Genomic DNA, 15,372 nt, shown 5'->3' with positions numbered 1-15,372 from the left:
ATTCGATCAAGCAGGGGGCTCCTAAGTCGGGGATGGCTCTAATACCAACTTGTAACGCCAACGATGCGGCTATATCTCCCACGTGTCGAGGCACGACTTAGAGGCATAACCGCATGGTGGTTTTGTCGCAAGAGGGGTAATCTTCACACAATCCCATGTACTGAATAAGAAAGGGATAAAGAGTTGGCTTACAATCGCCACTTCACACAAATAACAAGTTAAAAATACATCATCCAGAATGCAATCAAGGTCCGACTGCGGAACCAAAATGAAACAAGACAACCCCAAATGCTAGATCCCCGATCGTCCCAACTGGGCTCCACTACTGATCATGAGGAAACGAAACATAGTAATGACCAAGGTCCTCGTCGAACTCCCTCTTGAGTTCGGTAGCATCACCTGCACTGTTATCATCGACACCTGCAACTGTTTGGAAGTATGTGTGAGTCACGAGGACTCAGTAAGCTCACACCCGCGGGATCAAGACTATTTAAGCCTATGGGTGGGATGTGGTAATGAGGTGGAGCTGCATCAAGCGCTAAGCAAAATATGGTGGCCAACATACGCAAATAAGAGTAAGATGAGAAGCTACACAGCGGTCATGAAGCTAGAAGTGATAAAGAAGTGATCCTGAAACTACTTACGTTCAAACATAACACAAACCATGTTCACTTCTCGGACTCCACTGAAAAGAGACCATCATGGCTACACACGCGGTTGATCCATTTTAATTAAGTCAAGTGTCAAGTTGTCTACAACCGGATATTAACAAATTCCCATCTGCCACATAACCGCGGGCACGGCTCTCGAAAGTTTATACCCTGCAGGGATGTCCCATCTTAGCCCATCACAAGCTCACGATCCACGGAGACAATCTTCCATCACGGGACACCCGGTCAGACTCGGAATCCCGGTGCACAAGACATTTCGAAAATGTTAAAACTAAACCAGCAAGACCGCCCGACTGTGCCGATAAATCCCGATAGGAGCTGCACATATCTCGTTCTCAGGGCACACCGGATGGGACAAACTATGAGTAAAACCATCCCTCAAGTTTCCCCGAGGTGGCCCCGCAGGCTGCCCATTTCGGACCAACACTCAGAGAAGCACTAGCCCGGGGGGGTTAAAATAAAGATGACCCTCGGGTTTGCAACCCCAAGGGAAAGTTATAGGTTGTTAGGCAAATGTAAAACCAAGGTTGGGCCCTGCTGGAGGAGTTTTATTCAAAGCAAACTGTCAAGAGGGTCTGATACTTCCATTCTACATCATGCTTTTATATCGATATTTATCGCATTATGGACTGTTATTTCACTTTATGTCACAATACTATGGCTATTCTCTCTTATTTTACAAGGTTTACATAAGGAGGGAGAATGCCGGCAGCTGGAATTCTGGGCTGGAAAAGGAGCAAATATTAGAGACCTATTCTGCGCAACTCCAAAAGTCCTGAAACTTCACGGAACATCTTAAAATAAATAAAGAAAAATCCTCGCCGAAGATGAACGCCAGGGGGCCCACACCCTTCTCACGAGGGTGGGGGGCGCCCCCCCCCCTCCTAGGGCGCGCCCCCTACCTCATGGGCCCCCTGGTGGCTCTCCGACGTCCATCTTCTCCTATATGAGGTCTTTCGATGAGAAAAAAATAAGAAGGAACTTTTCGGGATGAGACTCCGCCGCCACGAGGGGAACCTTGGCGGATCCAATCTAGAGCTCCGGTAGAGTTGTTCTGCCGGGGAAACTTATCGAAAGGACTACGATAGATCCCCTATACTTGTGGGTCATCAAGACTCTTTTCTGGCGCCGTTGCCGGGGAGTGTAGCGCCTTTGGTAGGTGGAATTTGGTAAGGAAAAATATATAGTGTGCTGAAATTTACTGTCACTTTTTACTATGGAAAGTAATTCTCTGAGGGGCTTGTTCGGGGTATCTTCACCCCATCCAGTAGAGCAAAGAGTTGCTCCTCAACCTACTGAACCTATTGAAAATGAAACTCCTTTTAAATTTCCTTCGGGTATGATGGAAAAACTGCTAGCTAACCCTTTTACCGGAGATGGAACAAAGCATCCTGATGAGCACTTAATATATGTGGATGAAGTTTGTGGATTATTTAAGCTTGCAGGTATACCCGATGATGTTGCTAAGAAGAAGGTCTTCCCTTTATCTTTTAAGGGAGACGCATTGATATGGTATAGGCTATGTGATGATATGAGATTCTGTGACTATAAAAGATTGAAGTTGGAATTTCATCAAAAGTATTACCCTATGCATCTTGTTCATCGTGATCGCAATTATATATATAATTTCTAGCCTCGCAAAGGAGAAAGCATCACTCAAGCTTGGGGGAGGCTTAAATCAATGTTATATTCATGCCCCAATCATGAGCTCTCGAGAGAAATAATTATGCAAAGTTTTTATGCTCGGCTTTCTGATAACAATCGCACCATGCTTCATACTTCTTGTGCTGGCTCTTTTATGATGAAGACTATTGAATTCAGATGGAATTTATTGGATAGAATTAAACGCGACTCTGAAGATTGGGACCTCGACGAAGGTAAGGAGTCAGGTATGACACCTAAGTTTGATTGTGTTAAATCTTTTATGGACACCGATATTTTCCGCAAGTTTAGCACTAAATATGGACTTGACTCTGAGATAGTAGCTTCTTTTTGTGAATCTTTTGCTACTTATGTTGATCTCCCTAAGGAGAAGTGGTTTAAATATCATCCTCCCATAGAAGTAAAAGCAGCTGCACCTATTAAAGTTGAAGAAAAGACTATCACTTATAATGATCCTATTGTTCCTACTTCTTATATTGAGAAACCACCTTTCCCTGTTAGAATAAAGGATCATGCTAAAGCTTCAACTGTTGTTCGTAAAAGCAATATTAGAACTTATACGCCTCCTGAGCAAGTTAAAGTAGAACCTAATATTGCTATTGTTAAAGATCTCCTATCTGATAATATTGATGGGCATGTTATTTAGTTCAAAGGTGAAACTGCTAGAATTGCTAAACCTTGTGCTAAAGATAAACATAGACCTGTGGTAGGCGTGCCTGTTATTTCTGTTAAAATAGGAGATCATTGTTATCATGGCTTATGTGATATGGGTGCTAGTGCTAGTGTAATACCTATTGACTTATACGAAGAAATTAAGAATGAAATTGCACCTGTTGAGTTAGAAGATATTGATGTTACTATTAAACTTGCTAATAGAGATACTATTGCACCAATTGGAATTGTTAGAGATGTTGAAGTCTTGTGTGGAAAAACTAAATATACTGCTGATTTTCTTGTTCTTACTTCTCCGCAAGATAGCTTTTGTCCCATTATATTTGGTAGACCCTTTTTAAATACTTTCAATGCTACCATAGATTGCACAAAGAATGTTGTTACTGTTGGCTTGGATGATATGGTTCATGAGTTTAATTTCTCTAAATTTAGTAAACAACATCGCGAGGAAGAATTATTTAGTAAGGATGAAATTATTGGTCTTGCTTCTATTGCCGTACCTCCTAGTGATCCTTTAGAACACTATTTGCTAGACCATGAAAATGATATGTTCATGAATGAAAGAAGGGAAATAGATGAAGTATTCTTTAAACAGGAACCTATTCTGCAACATAATTTGCCTGTTGAAATCTTAGGGGATCCTCCTCCACCCAAGGGTGATCCCGTGTTTGAGCTTAAACCTTTGCCTGATAATCTTAGATATGCTTATCTTGATGAAAAGAAGATATATCCTGTTATTATTAGTGCTAACCTTTCAGAGCATGAAGAAGAAAGATTATTGAAAACTCTGAAGAAGCATCGTGCTGCTATTGGATATACTCTTGATGATCTTAAGGGCATTAGTCCCACTCTATGTCAACATAAAATAAATTTGGAAGCAGATGCCAAACCAGTTCGTGATCCTCAACGACGTCTGAATCCTAAAATGAAAGAAGTGGTAAGAAAAGAAATATTAAAGCTTATGGAGGCAGGTATAATCTATCCCGTTGCTGATAATGAGTGGGTAAGTCCTGTCCATTGTGTCCCTAAGAAGGGAGGTATTACTGTTGTTCCTAATGATAAAGATGAATTGATTCCACAAAGAATTATCACAGGTTATAGGATGGTAATTGATTTCCGCAAATTAAATAAAGCTACTAAGAAAGATCATTACCCCTTACCTTTTATTGATCAAATGCTAGAAAGATTATGCAAACATACACACTATTGCTTTCTAGATGGTTATTCTGGTTTCTCTCAAATACCTATGTCGGCTAGAGACCAATCAAAGACTACTTTTACATGCCCTTTTGGTACTTTTGCTTATAGACATATGCCTTTTGGTTTATGTAATGCACATGCTACCTTTCAAAGATGCATGATGGCTATATTCTCTGACTTTTGTGAAAAGATTTGTGAGGTTTTCATGGACGACTTTTCCGTCTATGGTTCCTCTTTTGATGATTGCTTGAGCAATCTTGATCGAGTTTTGCAGAGATGTGAAGAAACTAATCTTGTCTTGAATTGGGAAAAGTGCCACTTTATGGTTAATGAAGGTATTGTCTTGGGGCACAAAGTTTCTGAAAGAGGTATTGAAGTTGATGAAGCCAAGGTTGATGCTATTGAAAAGATGCCATGTCCCAAGGACATCAAAGGTATAAGAAGTTTCCTTGGTCACGCTGGATTTTACAGGAGGTTCATTAAGGACTTCTCAAAAATTTCTCGGCCTCTGACTAATTTATTGCAAAAAGATATACCATTTGTCTTTGATGATGATTGTGTAGAAGCATTTGAAATACTTAAGAAAGCATTAGTCACTGCACCTGTTGTTCAGCCACCTGATTGGAACCTACCCTTTGAAATTATGTGTGATGCTAGTGATTATGCTGTAGGTGCTGTTCTAGGGCAAAGAGTTGATAAGAAATTAAATGTTATTCATTATGCTAGTAAGACTCTAGACAATGCTCAAAGGAATTATGCTACTACTGAAAAAGAGCTTTTAGCAGTTGTATTTGCTCGTGATATGTTCAGATCTTATATTGTTGATTCTAAAATAACTATTCAAACTGATCATGTTGCTATTAAATATCTTATGGAAAAGAAAGATGCTAAACCTAGACTTATTAGATGGGTTCTCTTGCTACAAGAATTTGATTTGCATATTGTTGATAGAAAGGGAGCTGAGAACCCCCTTGCAGACAACTTGTCTAGGTTAGAAAATATTCTTGATGACCCACTACCTATTAATGATAGCTTTCCTGATGAACAATTAAATGTTATAAGTACTTCCCGTAGTACTCCATGGTATGCCGATTATGCTAATTATATTGTTGCTAAATTTATACCACCTAGCTTCACATACCAACAAAAGAAAAAGTTTTTCTATGATTTAAGACATTACTTTTGGGATGACCCACATCTTTATAAAGAAGGAGTAGATGGTGTTATTAGACGTTGTGTACCTGAGCATGAACAGGAACAGATCCTACGCAAGTGTCATTCCGAGTCTTATGGAGGACACCACGCTGGAGATAGAACTGCACATAAGGTATTGCAATCTGGTTTTTATTGGCCTACCCTCTTCAAGGATGCCCGTAAGTTTTTCTTGTCTTGTGATGAATGTCAAAGAATTGGTAATATTAGTAGACGTCAAGAAATGCCTATGAATTATTCTCTTGTTATTGAACCATTTGATGTTTGGGGCTTTGATTATATGGGACCTTTTCCTGCCTCTAATGGATACACACATATTCTAGTTGCTGTTGATTACGTTACTAAGTGGGTAGAAGCTATTCCAACTAGTAGTGATGATCATAACACTTCTATTAAAATGCTTAAAGAAGTTATTTTTCCGAGGTTTGGAGTCCCTAGATATTTAATGACTGATGGTGGTTCACACTTTATTCATGGTGCTTTCTGTAAAATGCTTGCTAAATATGATGTTAATCATAGAATTGCATCTCCTTATCACCCACAGTCTAGTGGTTAAGTAGAGTTGAGCAATAGAGAGCTCAAATTAATTTTGCAAAAGACTGTTAATAGGTCTAGAAAGAATTGGTCCAAGAAACTTGATGATGCATTATGGGCTTATAGAACTGCATATAAAAATCCTATGGGTATGTCTCCGTATAAAATGGTTTATGGAAAAGCATGTCAGTTACCTCTCGAACTAGAACATAAGGCATATTGGGCTATTAAAGAGCTTAACTATGATTTTCAACTTGCCGGTGAAAAGAGGTTATTTGATATTAGCTCACTTGATGAATGGAGAACCCAAGCTTATGAAAATGCCAAGTTGTTTAAAGAAAAAGTTAAAAGGTGGCATGACAAGAGGATACAAAAGCGTGAGTTTAATGTAGGTGATTATGTATTGCTATACAACTCTCGTTTAAGATTTTTTGCAGGAAAACTTCTCTCTAAATGGGAAGGCCCCTATGTTATCGAAGAGGTCTATCGTTCCGGTGCCATAAAAATCAACAACTTTAAGGGCACAAATCCGAAAGTGGTAAACGGTCAAAGAATCAAACATTATATCTCAGGTAATCCCATAAATGTTGAAACCAATATTATTGAAACCGTAACCCCGGAGGAATACATAAGAGACACTTTCCGGAACGTTTCAGACTCCGAAAAGGAATAGGTATGTGGTACAGTAAGTAAACCGACTCCAAAACAATTTTAAGGCAATATTTCTCCATTTTGGAATATTTAGAAAAATAGAAAATTAAGTAGCAGTCCGGGAAGGACACGAGGGCCCCACGAGGGTGGTGGGCGCCCCCTACCTCGTGAGCACCTCGTGTGCTTTCCGGACTCCATTTTCTTGCATGATACATATTTTGGTCGGTAAAAATTCATTATATATTCTCCCGAAGGTTTTGACTCCCGTATCACGCAAACCTCCTCTGTTCTTGTTTCGAGCTGTTTTCTGTTAGGGTTTTTCAGGCTAGGCATCATGTCGTCTCCCTCCTCCAACAATGGTGACAACAATGCTTGGCTAATGAAGATAGATCTGAAGAAGGAAGAACCCACGAGGGTCAACAATGATGAAAGGATTAAGAAGGCCACGGAGGATCAAGCTCCAGCAGCAAAAGACACCCTTCAAATTGATCATAACCTTCTTACCCCAACTGAGATCGAAGCTTTCAAGATGATTGAGTTAGCTCGTGTTCAAAACAAGTATCTCACACAAGAAAATATTTTGTTGAAGGAGCATATTGTTGCACTTAAGGGCATTATTCGCAAGCTGGAGGACCTCTTACGCTCGATGAGCGATTATCCGTCACCGCCACCTTCTTCACCAACCAAGGAGACATAATCACATGGATATGGGCACTCCCCTTGGCAACTACCAAGCTTGGGGGAGGTGCCCCGGTATCGTATCACAATCACAACTCCTATCTTTATCGTTTTTCTTAGTTCGATCTTATTAGTAGTATCTTGATCTAGTAGAATAAACTTTATGGCATGATCTAGTTTTGAGTTTTGCTTTATGATCCCTCTATGTAATCGAGTCCGTGAGTTATATAAAATAAAGATTAGTGTTGAGTCAAGGGCTTGATTATTTTGCCATGATCTTGGGTGAATAAAAGAAAAGAGAAAAAGAATAAAAAGAAACAAAGAGTTCATATTGATCTTATTGAGAGTAATGACTTCACATAGAAAGAGTATGATGATTAAAAGTTGTTGGGAGTTGGTAGACATAGCTTTGGTCATTGTTGAAATTAATAGGAAGTAATAAGGAAAGAGAGGTTTTCACATATAGATATATTATCATTGACATCTTTTATGATTGGGAGCACTCATTAAAATATGACATGCTAAAGAGTTGATGTTGGACAAGGAAGACAACGTAATGAGTTATGTATTTCTTATATCTGAGATAAAGTATGTTGTCATGGATCCTCTAACTTGTTGAGCTTGCCTTTCCCCCTCATGCTAGCCAAATTCTCAGCACCAAGTAGAAATACTACTTGTGCTTCCAAATACCCTTAAACTAGTTTTGCCATGAGAGTCCATATCTACCTATGGATTGAGTAAGATCCTTCAAGTAAGTTGTCATCGGTGCAAAGCAATAAAAATTGCTCTAAATATGTATGATTGATTAGTGTGGGAGAAATAAGCTTTGTACGATCTTGTGATGTGGAAGTAATAAAAGCGACGGACTGCATAATAAAGGTTCATATCACAAGGGGCAATATAAAGTGACGTTCTTTCGCATTGAGATTTTATATATCCAACCATAAAAGCGGATGGCAACCTCTGCTTCCCTCTGCGAGGGGCCTATCCTTTATTATTATCTTCTACCTTATGCAAGAGTCATGGTGATCTTCACCTTTTCTTTTTCATTTTATCCTCTGGCAAGCTCAGCATGTTGGAAAAACATGATATATATATATATATATATATATATATATATATATATATATATCTAATTGGATGTAGGGGAGCATGAACCATTATTGTCGACATTACCCTTGAGGTAAAAGGTTGTGGGGCAAAACTATAAGCCCCTATCTTTCTCTGTGTCCGATTAAAACTCCGTAACCACAAGTATCGCGTGAGTGTTAGTAATTATGGAGGACTAAATGATAGTTGAGTATGTGGACTTGCTTTTTAGCTCTGACATAGACTCTTTCCGATGTTATGATAAATTGCCATTTCTTCAATGACTAAGATTATAGTTTGTCGGAGCCCAATAAGGTTTATGATTTATACTTTTGCATTGTGAATAGATCATCACTTGAACATAAGTAATCATATGACAAAATCTATATATGTTGCTGTTATGAGAATAATCATGATGCCTTCATGTCCGTATCTTATTTTTTATCGATGCCTCTACCTCTAAACATGAGGACATATTTATTGTTATCGGCTTTTCGCTTGAGGACAAGCGAGGTCTAAGCTTGGGGGAGTTGATACGTCCATTCTGCATCATGCTTTTATATCGATATTTATCGCATTATGGACTGTTATTTCACTTTATGTCACAATACTTATGGCCATTCTCTCTTATTTTACAAGGTTTACATAAGGAGGGAGAATGCCGGCAGCTGGAATTCTGGGCTGGAAAAGGAGCAAATATTAGAGACCTATTCTGCGCAACTGCAAAAGTCCTGAAACTTCACGGAACATCTTAAAATAAATAAAGAAAAATCCTCGCCAAAGATGAAGGCCAGGGGGCCCACACCCTTCTCACGAGGGTGCCCCCCCCCTAGGGCGCGCCCCCTACCTCATGGGCCCCCTGGTGGCTCTCCGACGTCCATCTTCTCCTATATGAGGTCTTTTGATGAGAAAAAAATAAGAAGGAACTTTTCGGGACGAGACTCTGCCGCCACGAGGCAAAACCTTGGCGGATCCAATCTAGAGCTCCGGCAGAGCTGTTCTACCGGGGAAACCTCCCTCCGGGAGGGGGAAATCATCACCATCATCATCACCAACGCTCCTCTAATCGGGAGAGGGCAATCTCCATCAACATCTTCACCAGCACCATCTCATCTCCAAACCCTAGTTCATCTCTTGTATCCAATTCTTGTCTCAAAGTCCGGGATTTGTGCTAGTAGGTTGCTAGTAGTGTTGATTACTCCTTGTAGTTGATGCTAGTTGGTTTATTTGGTGGAAGATCATATGTTCAGATCCTATATGCATATTATTACCCCTCTGATTATGAACATGAATATGCTTTGTGAGTAATTACGTTCGTTCCTGAGGATAAGGGAGAAGTCTTGCTATGAGTAGTCATGTGAATTTGGTATTCGTTTGATATTTTGATAAGATGTATGTTGTCTAGCCTCTAGTGGTGTTATGTGAACGTCGACTACATAACACTTCACCATTATTTGGGCCTAGAGGAAGGCATTGGGAAGTAATAAGTAGATGATGGGTTGCTAGAGTGACAGAAGCTTAAACCCTAGTTTATGCGTTGCTTCGTAAGGGGCTGATTTGGATCCATATGTTTCATACTATGGTTAGATTTACCTTAATACTTTTGTTGTAGTTGCGGATGCTTGCAATAGAGGTTAATCATAAGTGGGATGCTTGTTCAAGTAAGAACAGCACCCAAGCACCGGTCCACCCACATATCAAATTATCAAAGTATCGAACGTGAATCATATGAACGTGATGAAAACTAGCTTGACGATATTCCCATGTGTCCTCGGGAGCGCTTTTCCTATTATAAGAGTTTGTTCCGGCTTGTCCTTTTCTACAAAAGGATTGGGCCACCTTTCTGCACTTTATTTACTTTTGTTACTTGTTGCTCATTACAACCTATCTTATCACAAAACTGTCTGTTACCACTTATTTCAGTACTTGTAGAGAATACCTTGCTGAAAACCGCTTATCATTTCCTTCTGCTCCTCGTTGGGTTCGACACTCTTACTTATCGAAAGGACTACGATAGATCTCCTATACTTGTGGGTCATCAGGGTCCCATACCCCTCATCATGTTAGGGACGCAAAATCAAGGAACATAACACTGGTATGACGGAAACTAGGGCGGCAAGAGTGGAACAAAATACCAGACATAAGGCCGAGACTTCCACCCTTTACCAAGTGTATAGATGCATTAATTAAATAAGAGATAATATGATATCCCAACATATCCATGTTCTAACATGGAACAATCTTCAACTTCACCTGCAACTAACAAAGCTATAAGAGGGGCTGAGCAAAAGCGGTAACATAGCCAAACAATGGTTTGCTAGGAATGTGGGTTAGAGGCTTGACATGGCAATATGGGAGGCATGATAAACAAGTGGTAGGTAGTGCGACATAGCGATAGAGTGAACAACTAGCAAGCAAAGATAGAAGTGATATCGAGGGTATGGTCATCTTGCCTGAGATCCTGCAAGGAAGAAGAACGAGTCCATGAAGAAGACAAACGGACGTAGTCGAACGGATCCTCACAAACGCAACGTAACCGGAACTATCGAGAAGAAGCACAATCGGAAAGAAGCAAACAACATAGTAAACAACCATCACATAAATACGGCATGATGCACAACCAAGTATGATGCATGTCTGATTTAATGAAACATGGCATGGCAAAGTGCACAAACAAAACTACAAGTTAGGTGGAGCTCAATATGCAACGAGTTTCATATTGAAGAAACACCGCATGACTTATTTAGTTCTCTACCGTTTATATACTCAACAATATTAAATGTTGGTTAACATGGCAAGGGGTGAAGCATAATAAAACTACCTATCTAGGCAAGTTTAAATGAGGCCGGAACAACAAGCAACAAGTCCGAAAAAATCCTCATATGCATATTATGAATTTGGTACTGTTCTGCCCTAAACCATATTTTAGAGTTGTTAAACCTGCAAGATGAGTGCACCATGTTAAACTAGGCATTTTCTACCCCATTTACATATGTAATTTATTTAAAACCGAGCTACGATTAATTAGTTATGAATTAAATCATTTTAGCATGTCATTAGAGCAAATTTAAACAAAAAACATTTTTAACATGGGTAAAAGTTGCATATTATTAAACTCGAAGAAATTCTAAGCATTTTACATATATAAGTTGTTTTAAACCGATGCATGGTTGTTTAGTTATTAAGTGCATGAGCTTGATGGACTTTTCTGCAAAAAACTGCACACTCTGGAAAAACAGTAAATCGCAGCGCAGGAAAAAAATACCACGGGCCGAAACTGCTGGGCCAAAGTGCACAAGAGAGGGGCTAGAGGGGATCTGCTCACTTTGGGCCTGGCCCGGTCGGACGGATAGGGAGGCCTATAGGGGAATCCAGCAGCGGGTGGCTGGGCCTTGGCGCGGCCCATGAGCGCGTGGGAGGCTGGCCAGTTGCACGACGAGGAGGGGCGTGGTCAATGCGCATGGTCGCGCGGGGCTCGAGCAGTTCGAGCTTGCAGTGGCGCGAAGCAGAGGAGTCCATGGCGCGGCAGGGACTTGGCGGCGGGCGGCAAAGCGGACGGACAGATCTGGGTGAGGGCAACCGCGAGGCGCCGGATCTGAAGCAGAACGCGACAGCGGCAGAGCTGCTCGAAGTGCTCCCATGGGGCTCCTGCGGGGAAGAACACACAGAGAGAGGGAGTGAGATGTGAGACAAGGAGAAAGGGGAAATGAAGGAAGAAGAAGGCGCGGACTCATCTCTGGCGAGGGGGCTCTGGCGGCTTCTCTCACCGGCGGCGACTAGTCGGCGAAGGAGCTCCTCGGAGCTGCGGTGGCGCGGTCGAGCGGGAGGGGGGGAGTCAGGAGGAGCGGGGCGACGGGCAGCGTCGCGCACGAGCTCCGTCCGGGCCCAGATCGTCCCAGGGCGGGCCACAGATGGGCTCCGACGGCCGCGACGAAGTGGGGAAGGCAAGGGTGACGTGGCAGCGCAGGATTGGAGGCGAACGGCGGCTCAGGTGGTTTCCAGTGGTGGCGCGGAGATTGGGGCGGCGACAAGTGGCGGCAGGGGAGAGGGCAGGCACGGAATTTGAGGAAGGAGGTGGAAGAAGGCAAGATTTGGCATGGAGAGGTGTTTAAATAGAGTAGAGGCTAGGGTTTGAGGGTTTTTGGATCCTCCAATGACGATCGGATGGCTCCAGACGGAGGAGAAGGGTAGTTGGGCTTAGGTGGGGCTAGAGGGTTGTGTAGGAGAGGTCTCGGGCTGAGAGGAAAGAAGAGAAAGCGGCCCGACATGGGTTTTCTGAGACCGAAAACGTCCAACGCTTGAGCGGCTATAATGCAGCTATAGTTATCCGTTGGGGCGTCAAACGGACTCCGAATGGGATGAAATTTGGCAGGCGGTCTACCGACAACATAACAACACCGCATGCCAACTTTCATCCCATTCCGAAAACTTTTTCTGGCCACTTATAAAATAATATTTCGGACGCGTTGCGGGCGCTTGCAAGTGTGTCTGGACTCAGAACAGACAACAGAAAGAACTGGAAGACCCGAACGGATGCAAGTTTTGAAAACATGCAGATGGAATGCGGATGATGACATGGCAAAATGCAATACACAAGCAGAAAGACATGGCAACGACGGCGAATAACAGGGATACACCTGGCGCATCACTCTCGGGGCGTCACACGAAATCAACAACACACTGCCTCCAAAACAATTAAAAGAATGGCAGAAGGGGTAAGAAAGATTTCAGAGGGCACTCCGGTTGAGAAGGGAGGCAAACTTGATAAGATGAGAGAACTTGAATGGAGAAGACGACACTCCGGTTGAATGAATAACTAAAGGAAAGATCGTGATCTTTGACAAAAATGGGATGATGGGTCGAAGAGTGCAACATCACAATGCCTCTGGAACGAAAGAATAGAAGCTAGATCATTAGGGAAGAAAGGAAGTATAAGAAAATGATAACTTCTACCACCAATGAATTTGAAAGCATCCTTAGAAAGAAGGATTGAATGGAGTTGTTGGAAAACCAACAACGAAAAAATAAGCTTGTTGTGGGCTTATGGAAAACATCTTAGAATTATGAGGTGACAACCGGCCACCAACGGAAACAATTGCTTGCTTGAGAGAAGCGAATAGATGAAAACTTCTTTCACCGTGAGAATAGGAGGAAACTTGGATTATCGATAGACCCACAATTAGCAACATTCCTTAGGAAGGCTTTAAGTGAAATCAGTACCAAGATAACACCAACGAAGAGATTGATGGATTTAAAATATCTCATTCTTGACAACATGTGAATCATGAAACACGAACTCAAATTGTCAAGAATGACATAACACCATCTCAAAAGACAAGATAGAAAAAAAACTGCACTTCGGAATGCAAGATGAAGAATACTTGAGCTCCTCCAACAAGTATCTTGAAGAACACTTCAAGAATGAATTAAATTGTAACATCCCAAAATTCTAAATTTTGGAATGTTATATTAAATAAATAGTTTTGATTGATTGTTTGGTTGTGGAGTGGTTGCTTGAGTGAAACTGAGTGAAATTTGAAAACTTTTTACAAGTTAAATGAGAGGGAACAAAAGGACTTCCCCAAACTTTCATCTTGCATTTATGATCTCCATGAATTCAAATTCATTTCATCACAAAACCCTAGAGAGAAGATGACATGACTTCTTCCATTTAAATAAATGAAAAGGGTTATTTGAAAAGGTTTGAATTTCATTTGGAAATATTTCAAATTCAGAAACTTTAAGCAACTCAATGATTTTCATGGGAGAAGATAAAATGACTTCTTCAAAACATATGAAATATTAGTTGGAAGTTTAAAAGAATCAAATTTAAAGTCCCATTGAAATTATTTTCAATTTGGAGTTATTTGGGTTTTATTCAAATTATTTTTCTCCAAAAATAAAATAAATGGAAAATAGGGTAAAATGATTCCCTACTTCAGAAAATTGGATAGAAATAAATTTGAAATCATTTTGGTATTTTTTAAATGATTTTTATTGGGTTTTATTGCATCAGTAGCACTGTTTGCTTTATATAAAATTTTGTAGATTTTATTTGACGTTAGTAAAATGTTCATGTCGTAGAAAATCTTTTTCTGAAAATTTCGATATATAATATGCCTAGATAAAATTTTAATTTATTTTTGTTATCCGGTTTTCCTTCTATTTCTATTTTAAAAAGCTGTATGTACGGCCCATAATTATTTGTCGCCCACACGCGTAGCATAGTGCAAGCGGGCATCTCATCTTATTTTTTTCTCCTAAATGGGCCAGGCCCAGGCAGCCTTTTTTTTATTTGACCGAATATTGTTTTAAAAAAAAACTACGGCGCTGCCGGGCTTAACATTTAGCCTATAATATTTTTCAAATTTCATTTACATACATATATGTTTAGTCCCACATTGCCCAGCATTTGATCTCTAAACCTCTTTTCCACCTATAAATATAGACCCACAGAGCCTCCAAAAATCATCCGATTCGGGTTAAATCAATATTTTGGTTTGACTAGATTCATTAAAGAAAAAAAATATTTTTCTCCTCTCCAGCGGGACTTTTCGAAATTGTCTTCTCTCTTCGAAGTCGTTTTTTTCTTTACCATCTTCATATTTTTTATAATCCGTAGCCTATTACTTCTAGACTAGTACGGTAGGATAATTTGATTATCAATTAGTTCAGTATTTATACATTAGACCTAGAATTCTTTTAGCCATAGCTATTTTTCTTCCGTAAAACAATTTGGCCCTGATTTTTCAAATAGCCATAACTTTTTACTTGTTCATCCAAATTAGATGAAACCAGCGCCTATAGTTTTGTCTTATTTTCACCTATCCAGTGAACCTGTCACATCAACTTTTTGAAATTTTCAAATTTCTAAATTTCTTTAGATTCATATTCAAACTTGTTTTTGATCATAACTTGAGTTTCGTAACTCCGATTGAGTTGATTCTTTTTGCAAATCGAAGCTCTTGACCTAAACTTTATGATAAGGCCAAATTCACCCAAT

Source organism: Triticum urartu, chromosome 6A (genome assembly GCF_056163025.1).
Source record: "Triticum urartu cultivar PI428250 chromosome 6A, HENAU_Tu73, whole genome shotgun sequence".
In the NCBI taxonomy this organism is placed as follows: domain Eukaryota; kingdom Viridiplantae; phylum Streptophyta; class Magnoliopsida; order Poales; family Poaceae; genus Triticum; species Triticum urartu.
This window is presented reverse-complemented; position numbering follows the sequence as displayed.